At 40.1% G+C, this 15,442-nt stretch overlaps 1 non-coding gene across 1 annotated transcript; it reads right to left on the bottom strand.

Moving 5' to 3' along the window:
* Positions 1-1,611: 1,611 nt before the first annotated feature.
* LOC122685136 lies at positions 1,612-1,718 on the bottom strand. The gene has a single exon (XR_006338300.1). It is a non-coding gene; the product is annotated as a U6 spliceosomal RNA (small nuclear RNA).
* Between the last annotated feature and the right edge of the window lie 13,724 nt (positions 1,719-15,442).

Genomic DNA, 15,442 nt, shown 5'->3' with positions numbered 1-15,442 from the left:
GAACTCTTGACTAGCCCTGTGTCTTAGAAGTTTCTTCCTATGTTTTCTTCTGAAAGTTTTATAATTTTCTGTTTTACCTTTAAACCTATAATCCATTAATTGTTGTGTAAAGTTTGAGATTTAAGCTGAGGTTCCTTTTTATTTGTTATTTGCTTATGGATGTCCAGTTGCTTCAGCACCATTTGTTGAGAAGACTGCCATCCTGCATGGAGTTTGCTTTTTCATCATTTTTTGGAAAAACAAAAGTCACTTGAGTGTACTTGTATGGCTCTTTTTGGGGGTTCTCTCTTCTGTTCCGTTGGTCTCTGTGTTTAGCCCTTCACCAATATGTAAAGTAGATATGTAAGAGACTGTCTCTGTTCTTAAAAGATAAATCAGAACTATTAGGTCATGATAGTTGCAATTTGCACTTGAATGGTTAGGCTAAAAGGAAAGACATAGATAAATGTGACACAATATTAACACCAACAGAGGAGCCTGGCAGGCTATAGTCCATGGGGATCACAAGAGTCAGACATGACTTACTGACTAAACCACCACATTAACACCTAAAGACAATAGAAGAAAGATATGAGAACTTATGTAATAGTCTTGTAAATTTTCTGCAAGTTTGAACTTTTTAAAAAATAAACCAAAATGTATTCTAAAAAAAACAACGTATTTATTTTAACTTTTTATTTTATGTTGTGGTATAGCCAATTAACAGTGTTATGACATTTTTAGGTGAATAGTGAAGGAACTCTGCCATACATATGCATGTAGCCATTCTCCCCCAAACTTCCCTGCCATCCAGGCTGCCACATAACATTTAGCAGAGTTCCATGTGCTATACAGTAGGTCCTTGTTGGTTATTCATTTTAAATATAGCAGTTAAAGTTTTTAATGGGAAGAAAAACATAATTTGTGACTTGCCTTTTGAAATTTAAACCTGTGTCTTCAAGTTGACAGGCTGCAGAACTCAGGCAGCTTATGGAGGAGATTGAGCTGAGCAGAGACGATGGCTTAGCAAGAAGTGATAAAGTCTGTGATTCTAGTATCATGGAGCTGAGAGGTGTACTTTCCAAGGTACTGAGCTTTTCCAGAATATTTTCAGACTATAAGGCATGATGGTATCCAATTGAATACCATAAGATAGCTTCATCATTCTGTACTTTAGTCTGATCAAAAATAAAAGTTATGACCTGTTTTTGAATACATAAAATAAGACATTCTTGCAATATCAGGAATTTTTTAAATTTCAGTTTAAACTTCCTCATTTTTTTTTTTTTTTGATCATTCCTCATGACCTGGTTTTAGGATCTTCATTGTCTTATCCCAGTTTAATTTTGTTAATGCTTTCAGTTGTTGGTTCCCTGATCACAATACGGTGCTTTAAAATTTCTTCTGATCCTTGCAGGATAAATTTGGTACTACTATGTATGTTGTTTTAGAAACCAAATTTTTATCAAAATTGCTGAAGTGTGCATGAGCATTGATGGAAGTCTGTCAATTATAACCTATAAAATATTTTTTATAATTTAGGACCTTACCTTTATGACTATTGGATTTTACCTTTTTAGTTTTGCCCCTGTTGCCACTTACATGTTTTTTTTTTTTTTTTCTTTTTTTTTTTAAAATATGGAACGCTTCACGAATTTGCGTGTCATCCTTGCGCAGGGGCCATGCTAATCTTCTCTGTATCGTTCCAACCCTAGTATATGTGCTGCCGAAGCGAGCACCACTTACATGTTTTGAATTTTGATTTTGGCATTCATATTAATCACTCCAAGATTCATTTACAAATTTGGTTAGCAGACTTTGGCCTTACTATTTAGGACCAAGGCTAACTCAGGAGCAAATCACTAAAGACTGCTTCAGACAGGCTCCATCTACTAAACAATAATCTTTGAGTATGGTTATTAAACTACTTACAAATATGCCTAAATATCCTAGTCTCCAGCTCTTGCATTTTGTTCTCGAGGCTAACAACTCTTTTATTTATTTATTTTTTAATTGCTTTACAGAATTTTGTTGTTTTCTGTCAAACCTTAACATGAATCAGCCATAGATATACATATATCCCCTCTCTCTTGAACCTCCCTCCCATCACCGTCCCCATCCTGTTTGAGTTTCCTGAGACATACAGCAAATTCCCGTTGGCTATCTGTTTTACATATGGTAATGTAAGTTTCCATGGTCTATTAAATGCATTAAAATATGAAATATTTTTAGTTCAGTGTGACTTATTGAATATACAGTGCATTCTCTAATTACTATTTTCTAATTACTTACAAGCCAGTAGTTCTAGAATTTTGTCAAGTAACATGATTCTCATTGGTAATTTCCAGAGTACACTTGCTGTGTCCTTGGAACATAAGTTCTTTTAGGGGTGCTTAAAGGGGGACTATATGTGAGATGTATTGTCTTCACTGGTGAAAGGTGTGATTATTTCGGTTAAGTTAGAAGTTTTTGTTTCCTCCATTGTTTGTTTAGGCCATGATATTGGAGAGGATATTCTGGTTCTAAACAAGTGTTTCTTGTACCAAAAATCAGGAGTTGATCCAGATAGAGGCCTATGATATCGTGAGTATGAGGTTCTTCAGTACAAACCTGCCTATTAGTAAATTGAAGTGGAGATTCTGTTTTCGGGCTCTGCTGCTTAGTATGTAATGTCGGAAAATAGAGTAATAAAGAGGCAAGTAGATCTGAAGTTTGTGAAAATTGTAATACTGGAAAGGGCGTGTTAATTGTATAACAAATTTTGAGTTGGTTTGAGCCATTACATCATTTAATCCAAAGATGGAAATGTACACATGAGGCCACTGTAAACTATGTCCTTTTTATTCTAAACCTGGGACTTCCTGGTTTACTTGACTCTTGTCTTGCCTTTTTAAAATTAATCTTTATTTTTTAAAATTAATTTTTATTGGAGTATAGTTGATTCTCAGTGTTGGTTTCTGCTGTACAGCAAAGTGAATCAGTTGTACATATACATATATCTACTCTTCTTTAACCCTTATCATTACTTGAAGATTATTTATAACATCAAAAAATGTAAAAGGATTATTGCTATAATTATCAGAGATTGATACTCAGCCCACCTTGAGAACATGACAAGGCTGGGTCCTCCTGGGCTGTATGTCTTGAGTTATCTATGAGTCTGGGCCCCAAAATCAGAATCTTGAGGTAAAACTATAGGTCAGTTAATGTGTGACCAGTTCAGAATCACTAGGCCAAGAAGGAAGAGAGAAACTGCAGTGATCAATAGGAAGCAGAAGAGGTCAGATAAGAGTATTCTAGGGTGTGTGTTGGGTTCAGGCAATCCCCAGCAGAAGTAGATCCATGGAAGATAGGCATCCTTTATATTCTTTTCGTGTTAACCTGCAGATTGAATATGAAGTTTAATGTGGAAGGTGCTCAGCAAACAACTGTCATTATTACCATTGTCGTGGAGTTGTCTCACTCTTTATCATTCTGGGATGCTGTTAATCTAGACCTAAAGGTGTGAATTCATCTGAAGCAGCTGTTGACTCTTATTCATGTATATTGAGCTTTAATCTCTACTTATTTTGTTTCTGCCACTCTTCCTAATATTTTCCTCAGTAGAAAAGATGGAAGTCAGGGTTTGTATCTCTAGAACCTTAGTGCTAAGAAGTCCCTTATTTCCTTGATGGAAGTCTCATGGCTAGTTAGTACTTGTTTTATTTTATTGTGTTGAGATACTTATTTTTCTAGGCATATATATATATGGCACTCTACTTTCCTGGTTCTCCTTAGATTACACTCCTTGTGGGTTGATCATCTTTGACCAGGCATTCAAGTAGAATTTTTCAGGGCTCAACCTAACCCTTCCTCTTTCTCACAGTGTTCTTTGTCCCTAATCGAGGATTTTCATCCTTCATTGTACATTGGTGATCACATTCATACAGGTTTCAAGTACCATCTTCATGTAAACCAGTCTAAAGTTTTCATCTGCACTTCTCCTCTGAGTACCAGAACTGTGTATCCAGCTGTTTCCTCAGCATCTCTGATGGTCTCCCAGGCATCTCAAATTTGTGATAGATCGCATTTACCTTCTCATTCCTAGTTCTGTGTGTTCCAAAACGCAGAATCATAGTAGCTTCCAGTACTTCTTTAGGCTAAAAAAGCCTAGGGGTTGTTCTTGGCACTTCTCTTTCCTTACCTCACATAGCCAAGTCTTATTAAATCCTGTTTTATTTCCTAAAAAGCAGAGATATCACTTTGCCAACAAAGATCTGTATAGTCAAAGCTTTGATTTTTCCAGTAGTCACATACAGATGTGAAAGTTGGACCATAAAGAAGCTGAGCACCAAAGTATTGATGCTTTTGAACTGTGGTGCTGATGAATTCTCTTGAGAGTCCCTTGGATAGCAAGGAGATCAAACCAGTCAATCCTAAAGGAAATCAACCCTGAATATCATTGGAAGGACTGATACTGAAGCTCCAGTACTTTGGCCACCTGATGCAAAGAACAGACTCATTGGAAAACACCCTGATCAAAAGATTAAGGGGAAAAAGAGAATGGAGTGACAAAGAATGAGACAGTTGGATGGCATCACCAAATCAATGAACATGAGTTTGAGTAAACTCTGGGAGATAGTGAAGGACAGGAAAGCCTGGTGTGCTGTTGTCCATGGGGTCGCAAAGAGGCAAACATGACTTAGTGACTGAACAACAACAGCAAAATATCTCTAAAATGTCTTTACATTTCTTCCTATTCACTGTCATCCACTACCCAAAGATTTCACCCCTACTTGACGGGTGCTACCAGACTTCCTGCATCTGCTTTTGTTCCCCTTAGTGTATATCCTCGAACTTCTCATCATTTTCTGGTTCAGTTCAGTTCAGTTAATTTCAGTCCCTCAGTCGTGTCCGACTCTGCGACCCCATGAACCACAGCATGTCAGGCTGGCCTCCCTGTCTATCAGCAATTCCCGGAGTTTACCCAAACTCATGTCCACTGAGTCGTTGATGCCATCCAACCATCTCATCCTCTGTCGTCCCCTTCTCTTGCCCTCAATCTTTCCCAGCATCAGGGTCTTTTCCAATGAGTCAGTTCTTCGCATCAGGTGGCCAAAGTATTGGAGTTTCAGCTTCAACATCAGTCCTTCCAATGAACATCCAGGACTGATCTCCTTTAGGATGGACTGGTTGGATCTCCTTGCAGTCCAAGGGACTCTCAAGAGTTTCTCCAACACCACAGTTCAAAAGCATCAATTCTTCTGCGTTCAGCTTTCTTTATAGTCCAACTCTCACATCCATACATGACTACTGGAAAAACCATAGCTTTGACTAGACGGATCTTTGTTGACAAAGTAACGTCTCTGTTTTTTAATATGCTGTCTCAGTTGGTCATAACTTTCCTTCTAAGGAGTAAGCATCTTTTCATTTCATGGCTGCAATCACCATCTGCAGTGATTTTGGAGCCCCAAAAAGTAAAGTCAGCCACTGTTTCCACTGTTTCCCCATCTATTTGCCATGAAGTGATGGGACCAGATGCCATGATCTTAATTTTCTGAATGTTGAGTTTTAAGCCAACTTTTTCACTCTCCTCTTTCACTTTCATCAAGAGGCTCTTTAGTTCTTCTTCACTTTCTGCCACTAGGGTGGTGTCATCGGCCTATCTGAGGTTATTGATATTTCTCCCGGCAATCTTGATTCCAGGTTGTGCTTCCTCCAGCCCAGGATTTCTCATGATGTACTCTGCACAGAAGTTAAATAAGCAGGGTGACAATATACAGCCTTGATGTACTCCTTTTCCTGTTTGGAACCAGTCTGTTGTTCCATGTCCAGTTCTAACTGTTGCTTCTTGACCTGCATACAGGTTTCACAAGAGGCAGGTCAGGTGGTGTGGTATTCCCATCTCTTTCTGGTTAAAATCATCCAATAACTTCCATTGTTCTCACACAAGATGCAAACAGTGTACATTTTTAAGTTGGCCTACAAACCTACATGGTTTCCTTCTTGCTTGACCTTCCCAGCTGCACCTACACCATTCTCCTTACTAGAGACCAGGGTGTTGTAGCCATAGATTCCGTTCCTTCAAAGTTGCCAAACATATTCCCACTGAAACCATGTGACTGAGATTGGGACTCGAACCCATGGTGTTCTGAGATCACACATCCAGTTTCAGGACTTAATGAAGCTCAGTTTCTGGATGTCTCATTGCAGAAAGAATTCAGTGAGAGGCAAAATGATAGATAAGTGGATTTGTTTGGAGGCAAACACTCCACAGTCAGAGTGTAGGCCATCTCAGAAGGTGAGAGCAACCTTGAAATACTGCGTGGTTAGTTTTTATGGGCTAATTTCATAGGCTAATAAGTGGGAGAATTATTCCAACTATTTTGGGGATTTCCAGGAGTTAGGCCACCTCCCACTTTTTGGCCTTTGATGGTTGGTTTCAGAACTGTCATGGCACTGGTGGATGTGTCGTTTAGCTTGCTGATACATCACGATGAGCATCTACTGAGGCTCTAGGTCTAGTGGAAGATGATTGTTCTGCCATCTTGGACTTACTTGATTCTAATCAGTTTATATCATGTCCTCGGGCTATGTCATTCTTTTAAAGTTTGATCCCTGCCTCCTTCCCTCCAGTTTTATCACCAGAGAGTCTTCATACTTAACTGTCTTCTCAACAGAGGGCACCCATACCCTCATCTAGATATGTGCCCTTCCCCATCTAGATATGTGTGATCTATTCCTCTGAGCGTTCACTTCTCACCTTATTTGTTCAAGGCAGTCCTGGGGGTCCCATACTGGCCAGATTTTGCTAAACACTCCCAGAACACTCATTGCCTGTTTTCCCTACAGAAGTACCTCCAATTACACAACTTACACTGAATCCTTTTCTCAGGATCTACTTGTGGAAGCCAAAGCAAGACATGCATTAAACCAGAGTGTGTCTCAAGAATGAGGTGCCTGACTGGAGGCATAGGCATTACTTGGGAATCTGTTAGAAAAAAAATCATATGCTGTATCCCAGACCTTTGGTCCAGAACTGTGTGCATGGGGTCAGCAATTTGTCAGCCTCAGATAATGAACCCCATTCTCCTGCATTACAGGCAGATTCTTTACCATCTAAGCCACCAGGGAAGCCCAATTCTCATGTACCCAAAGTTTAAGAACCACTGGATTAAATTGTACCTTCTCCCTCAAATAAAACCTATCTCTGTTTTTTCCCTCTTTTTAAAAATATATCTCTCAAAAAATTTTTTTTTAATTTTCAGAATATTTCAAGAGTTCTAGATATCCTGTGCACTAACCTTGAAATGATCCTTGACAGGTTTAGGCCATCACTGCTATTTATTCTGTATATAAAGGCATTTGAAGGAAAGCAGTTACTAACCTGGACTTCCCAGGTGCCTCAGTGGTAAAGAACCACCTGCCAATGCAGGAGACACAGGAGATGCAGGTTCAATCCCTGGGTTGGGAAGAGCCCCTGGAGGAGAAAATGGCAGCACATGCCAGTATTCTTGCCTGGAGAATCCAATGGACAGAGGAGCCTGGTAGGCTACAGTCTGTGGAATCTCCAAGAGTTGGACATGACTTAGAGTTGAACATGCACACATGTACACATCCCATTTACAAGACTGATTCCATTCAAAAATTTTGGTGTCTTTCTAACATGCAGTTTGAAGTATTCTACCTTCCCTTCCTCATTGGGATCAGTTTTTTTCCCCCCATTTATTTTTATTAGTTGGAGGCTAATTACTTTACAATATTGTAGTGGTTTTTGCCATACACTGACATGAATCGGCCATGGATTTACATGTGTTCCCCATCCTGATCTCCCCTCCCGCCTCCCTCTCCATTCCATCCCTCTGGGTCTTCCTAGTGCACCAGCCCTGAGCACTTGTCTCATGCATCTAACCTGGGCTGGTTCACCCTTGATAGTATACTTGTTTCCATGCTGTTCTCTCAGTTTATGTTTACATTATTATTAATCGAATACCCTTTCCAGGAACCACCATTTTCTTTTTAAAATCTCTGGCCTGGGGATCACACTACCTTCCTTTAAACTTATTGAAGTTAGAATTTTTTCTCCACTAATTCGTGAGTCTTCCTCCAAAGACAAATTTTCCTTTGAAGAATTTCTTTCCAATCTGTTAAAGACATTCAATTCAGAATTCTTACTACTACTACTACTAATTATTAGTAATAATTTGATGATCTGCTTTAAGAGATACTTATTCCCAACAATGTTATATATTCTTACCATCTTCTAATATTAAATCTCCAACCAAATCTTTCTTTGTATCTTGTGCTTCTGTAGTAAAATACAGGCAACGTACCAGTCTTGCTTAAAGGTCCAACTCTTTTTTTTTTTAGGAAAGCTAGGTTTTTGTTCTCTTTTGCTTGGCCAATATCCAGCAATAAAGGTCCAACTCTTAACCGAGTTTTGAACACAAGGTGATTAACCTTATCATTTTTCTTCCACTATAAAAATGAATGCAGGTATCTTTTTTTATAGGAGTGCTGGTACATAAATAGAAATGTTTGATAACCTTAGAAACTGAGGGTTATTTTTGAAAATTACAAATTTAGTAGGTTTTGCTCTTATTTACCGATTTATGTGCACAACAGATAGAACAACTTCCTTAGCCTAGAGATCAATAGTTTTCCATTGGTGTCCATTTTGTAATCTACAACCTAGTTTTAGTCGACTGAAATTCTTTCCACGTACTCTACACTTATTCACATGTCTCTTAGTATTTCTGCTTTGAATACCTTTCCCACACCCTATCTTGCTGAAATTCTATTTATTCATTTTAAAAGTTATAGTTCAGCAACATGAGCTGGTTTGCTATGTTACATATTTTCTAGTGCTTGAGATCTTTGTTGTTGTTGATCATTCAGTTGTGTCCGACTCTTTGTGATACATGGACTGCAGCCCGCCAGGCTCCTCTGTCCATGGAATTCTCCAAGCAGGAATACTGGAGGGGGTTGCCGTTCCCTTCTCCAGGGGGTCTTCCTGATCCAGGGATCAAACCCAGATCTCCTGCATTGCAGACAGATTCTTTACCATCTGAGTCACCAAGGAAGCAGATATATCAATAAACAAACAAACAAAAAAATCTCTGCCTTCATGAAGCTTATATTCTGCTTATTCCCCGAGCAGCATTTATTACATCAATAGAGATTTGTTATCAGAGCATTATGTTAATTTGTATAAGAGTCTTTCCCAGCTAGACCAGTGGTATTCAACACTGTCTGACCAACAGAATCACTGGGAAACTGGAAAAACAACTATGCCCTTATCCCATCATCCTGAGATTTTGATTTGTTTGGTTTAGGATGAGGACCACCTGCTTGGCTGTCCATAGGGTCACACAGAGTTGGACGTGACAGTGCACACACACACACACACACACACACACACACACACATGACTGCCTTTCCTTTATTTATGCATTTCCTCACTCCACTAATTAGTAACTGAATCTGCCCTTTGGAACTCAGGAACAGGCGGTCTCAGAGGCTGCAGCGTTTTCCCTACAAAATCAAACAGGACACACACAGACTTTTGTATCTGGGAGGGCCCCAGAGGGTCCAGCTTGGTGTCGGTTCTCCTAAGAATGTTTAAACAGGTCTCTTTAAAAGCCAGATCCTGTAAATCCATAGCTGATTCATGTCAATGTATGGCAAAAACCACTACAATATTGTAAAGTAATTAGCCTCCAACTAATAAAAATAAATGGAAAAAAAATAATAATAAAAGCTAGATCCTAGAGTGCTGCCTGGGCTAGTGAAATGGAATCGAGTCCCAGGACGGGGTTGTGTGTGCTTTCCCACCTGAAGGTTCTGCTCTCCCCTCCCTGGAATGTTCGACCTCCCCTTCATCCCCCTGACTTTGGCCCCTTGACCTCTGACTTAAGCCTCAGCCTAAACTCTCCTGTGAAGACATCACTGACTCCTTCAGGGGGAACTTGAGTGCTCTTCCCAGGCCCCCAGAGGACAAAAATCCTCAGGGTAAGATTGCAGTACAGCAGTAGTCATGTCTCCCTCCTTACAGGGCTGGGGCCTCCTTCACATAGTGGCAGATAGGTGTGCAATAAATGCGTGAAAGGAATTTGTTGTTGCTTGTGGGATACTGGGGTTTAAAATAAAGATTACATGTAATTGGGAGACAACCATAATGATGTCTAGACTGTAATGTGCAACCCTGCCAATATTTTATTATAATTTATTATAATTTTAGTAAGTTCCTGGGACACTTGTTATCCCGAAAGATGTAAAAGATTGTAATCTATTTTCATAAGAAAGCACATATTTGTACTCTTCATCTGTCATGTAAGGAACACACCGTTCCTCGACACCAGGTGGAGTCAGTGGTGATGAAAACGCAGCTGTTAGGAATGGCATCAAATTACAAGAGGCGCAGCAAGAGGCTGGTTAAAACACATATGTGTAACAGCCGCGAGGTGGCAGCCTAGAGCCACTACATTATGGTTAGAACACTGAAAGACCAGTTGCTTGGAATACAGTCGAAGTGGAGAATTGTCTCGTATTGGGGCAATCGGAACCTGAAAAAGAGAAAGACGGAGATTTATAGTCTTACTGCACACATCTTTATAATTTTCCTTTTCCTCGAGAAAAGGAAAGGCAGACACGTACACACTCATACACAGCAAATTCTCATCTCGTACGCAACGTATCACACTCAAGCTGCCTCACAGTGAGTTTGTGGTGTTTCAAGCATGAGTTGGCTGTTCCCTCAGGGGGGCCTCATTCCTCTGTACCCCTTAATGTAGGGTTTATAAACTGTTAAAGCACTTCCCACAGGTGATTTTCTGTGGTTTTTACCTGACCTATTTGCTTTTGAACCTAATCCTCTTAGTAAATTTTACTCTGCTTTGATTATAAAAGCACACATATGTAATATAAATTTATATATGTTCTATATAATATATAAATTATATAAAGCATATATATTATATTACATTATATAAAGCATAAAGCGTATACCGGTAAGGCAGGGAGCCAGTGCTTTCCATCATGCCTTGAATACAGTAGGTGCTCAATATATGTTTGGTGAACTGAACTGAAGGCAAACAGAGATAAAATGTCCAGGAAAAGGAAGGGGTGGACTTAGCAGTCAGCACAGTGTAGATGGTCATAGTGTAGAGGCCCGTGCACTGTTCCACATGGTGTGGAGGGTCCCAGAGGCACACAGTGTACATAGGCAGAAGGCAACAAGAGGGGAAGAGAATGTCTATTTCAGTTTTCTCAGCACAAACCTTTCTCCAGGGCCATGGGCTTCCCTGGTGGTGCAACTGACAAAGAATCTGCCTGCGAATGCAGGAGACGTAAAAGACGTGGGTTTGATCCCTGGGTTGGGAAGATATCCTGGAGAAGGGAAAGGCAAACCAGTATTTCTTGCCTGGAAAATTCCATGGACTGAGGAGCCTGGAGGGCTACAGTCCATGGGATTGCCAAGAATTGGACACGACTGAGCACACATATGCTACGCTATGCTGCAGAGCAAATCTGCCACATCCAGGGGTCCGTGAAACTTGGAGTTCACACCTCAGTTTCCATTCAGACTGTCAACATGTCTGCTTGTCCTAAAGATTTGAACACCAGTTCCTCTAGTATGATTGTGATTATTTAGGAAAAATAAGATTATCATGAAGGTGATTGCTAGAAGGGAGATTTTCTAAGGGTAAGCATGCTGTTTGAACTCTCATATTTCCAGTTCCTTACACAAACTAGTTGTTCAATCACTAAGTCACATCCAACTCTTTGTGACCCCATGGACTGCAATACGCCAGGCTTCCCTATCCTTTATTATCTCCTGGAATTTGCTCAAACTCATATCTGTTGAGCTGGTGATACTATACTATACTATCTCATCCTCTCTGCCCCCTTCTCTCTTTGTCTTCAGTCTTTCCCAGCTTCAGGGTCTTTTCCAACGAGTCACCTCTTCACTTGAGGTGGGCAAAGTATTGGAGCTTCAGCGTCAGTATACCTCTTAAAACATAATTTTTATGTATCTAACAAATGGAAATTAGCTTTTAGCAAAATCATCTTTCCTCAGATTCACACTAGGCTCAAAACTATGGATATAGGGCAAAGGGTACTATATCACCCTGCCTTCAAGGAATTTATATAATAACTTTGTAGGAGAAGACAACATGTCCATAAAAAACATCTCCAATGAACAAATTCTGTAGGATCTCAGAGGAGAGAGAGATCACTTTGTTGATGTCAAGGAAGAGGAGACTGACTTTGACTTGGACTTTAGAAGGTGAGTCATACCTAGATAAGAATAGGTGGGGCAGAGTGCCAGGAATAGACTCTGGAAGATGTGTTTAGGAGAAGAGGAGGGAAGCAGTTCCTGGAGGGTGTGGTGGGAGATAAGACAGACTGATGGGCAGAGCATGAGGACTCCTGGGAGCCAAGCTCAAAAGCTCTGTTCTCTTTTTGTTGTTGTTAAATTGGAGTATAGTTGTTTTACAGTGCTGTGTTTCAGGTGTAAAGCAAAGTAAATCAGTTATAGCCACTGGTTTGTTTTTTTTTTTTTTTATGTTCTTTTTCTCTATAAGCCTTTACAGAGTATGAAGTAAAGTTCTCTGTACTATACAGCAGGTTCTTATTAGTTACTTTATGTATGTATGTATATGTCAATCCCAATCCCCCAATTTATCCCCCACCTGGTAACCATAAATTTGTTTTCTACATCTATGACTCTGCTTCTGTTTTTGTAAATATGTTCATTTGTATCCCCTTTTTTAATATTCCACATATAAACTTTATCATATGATATTTGTCTTTCTATGTTTGACTTACTTTACTCAGTAAGACAATCTATAGGTCCATCCATGTTGCTACAAATGGCCTTATTTTGTTCTTTTTTATGGCTGAGTAAATATTCCATTGTATATATGTACCACATCTTCTATATCCATTCCTCTGTTGATGGACATTTAGGTTGCTTCCATGTCCTGGCTACTGTAAACAGTGCTGCAGTGAACATTGGGGTACATGTATCTTTTTGAATCCTGGTTTTCTCAGGGTATATGCCCAGCAAATGGTCTGTTCTTTACCCCAGGGGCATGCAAGGTCTTTGAGGAGGGTAATAACTGGTGGAGGCTGAACTTTTGAAAGATTATGCAGAGTATATTGGTTTAACTCTAGTGAGAGATTTCAATGGTGTTTTATTCTGTGTTGTTTTTTAAAAATCATCCAAATACCATAAAATACAACCCATAGCTTCTATGCATATATAAGTGCTCAGACATTACAGCCAATAGATTTATCACACAGTTGCTATTGGATGACAAATGCACTTTTGTATTTGTATTGGGGCCAAGTTGATAGACTCCAAGTTTTAGTTGATTGAAGTCAGGAGGGTCAGAAAAGGACAGCACCATCATGCCTTAATTTCCAGTTTATCTGGTGGTTGAGAGCCCAAGGTGGGTTTCAGTTCTGCAAAACAGCTCAAGAAAGTTCTTCAGGCTAATCTTTACTGTTGAAACAGAATTGGGAATCTTTACAACTGATTCATTTTCTTTGCTATTGTTATTTCTCTTACCTGATAACTCAGTTCATTCTTTTGCTCCTTTAAGATCATCATTACTGAGACCTCTTCAAGGACAAGCATTGAGGCCAGGCTTAGATCACAAAATGGCTTAGGCCAAAATGGCTTCTCTTATGTCAAGAAAGCCATGCCTACTTCTCTTTCTCCAGGGAATCCCCTTCTCCTGCCCCATCTGCTTACCAAATGGCTCAGGCATGAGTCAGAGGGAAAGGAAGAGATTCAGAAAACAGGTATCCTGGTTAATGTTCCCCTGGAGAAGGAGGAGCCATTCACTGTGATGAGCTTGGAGGAGATGGAATTGCCCTGAGAGGAACAAAGTGAGTTGAGTTCTAGACCTGTTGATTTTGAGAACTGTCCCGCAGGAGAGGGATCTTAAATCTGAAGTTAAGGATAGGAGGTTGTGGTTTTAATACCACAAGAATAGATGAGATCACTGAGACTAATATGTAGTACTATTTTAATATTTCACATTTATTATACTCTCTTATGGGCTTCCCTGGTGGCTCAGACGGTAAGGATCTGCCTGCAATGCTGGAGACCTGGGTTCGATCCCTGGGTCAGGAAGATCCCCTGCAGAAGGGAGTGGCAACCCACTCCAGTATTCTTGCCTGGAGAATTCCATGGACAGAAGAGCCTGGTGGACTACAGTCCATGAGGTTGCAAAGCGTCAGAAATGACTGAGCGACTAAGCATACACACACACACACACACACACACCCCTCTCCTCTTGTGTTAGCTTCTTTTAATACTCCAAACAAATCTATTCAGTTGATGCTTTTGCTCCATTTATATAGAAAAAGAGATTAGGAATAATTATAAGAGAACTCCCACAACCTCCTCCTCACCCCCATGTGCCCACCTGCCTCAGGTCCTAGTCTCCTCACCTCACATGCTTGGTCTGCTGCAGAGACCAGGTTCACTTACTCAGAGCAGTCCCACCACTTGTGTACTAGGTGTCATTCTTACTCATCTACTGAAGGACGTTGCTCTAGCAATTATTCCTCACTCTGTCCATCATAAACATTTCCCTCTCTATTGACTCACTGTGAAGTGGCTATCAATGCACTGTTATTTCTCCTGGTTCAAACAAAACGAAAACCCAAACTCTCTTGAGCCCATTCTGCCTCTCGCTCATGTTCCAGTTTTGTTCTTCCTCTCGTACCTCTAAAGAGTTGTCTATACTCATCATCACTAACTTCTGTATTTCATTCTTGCTTGACTTACTCCAGAGTAGTTGTTATTGCTTTAGGTCTCCCCAAACTATATAACAAGGTGGCCAAAGATGCCATTTTGCTAAGTCATTGATCTACCGTCAGTTCTAATCCTTTTTGACACATCTGCAAATTAATTAATCACCCCTTCTGTCTTTTTGTCTCTTGCTCGGTGGCTACCGTGTTCTCTCAGTTCTTCTGTGACCCTCTCTGGTTACTCCCTCTTAGTTTGTTTTGCTTGTTCCTCCTTGTGTCTTTGAGCTTTTAGTGGGCAGGACCTCAGGGTCTAGTCCTTGCAGTATATTTTGCGCCTTGGTGGTCTCATCCAATATCATGGTGTTAAATACTCTTTGCTGTTAATCCCAACTTTATAACTTTAACCTCTGTGGTGCTGTGCTCAGACACTCAGATGTGTCTGACTCTTTGCAACTCCATGGACTGTAGCCCACCAGGCTCCTCTGTCCATGGAATTTTCCAGGCAAGAATACTGGAATGGGTTGCCATGCCCTCCTCCAGGGTATCTTCCCGACCCAGGGATCGAACCCATGTCTCTTATATCTCCTGCATTGGCAGGTGGATTCTTTACCACTAGTGCCTTCAACCTGTACTTGTCCTCTAAACTTCCAGTTCATAGATCTGTCATCTTCAATTTGATTTAAAGAAAATCTCAAGGTTAATTTGTTCAAATTGA

Source organism: Cervus elaphus, chromosome 27 (genome assembly GCF_910594005.1).
Source record: "Cervus elaphus chromosome 27, mCerEla1.1, whole genome shotgun sequence".
NCBI lineage: Eukaryota > Metazoa > Chordata > Mammalia > Artiodactyla > Cervidae > Cervus > Cervus elaphus.
Note: the sequence above shows the minus strand (reverse complement) of the source record. Positions and strands in the feature narration are given on the sequence as shown.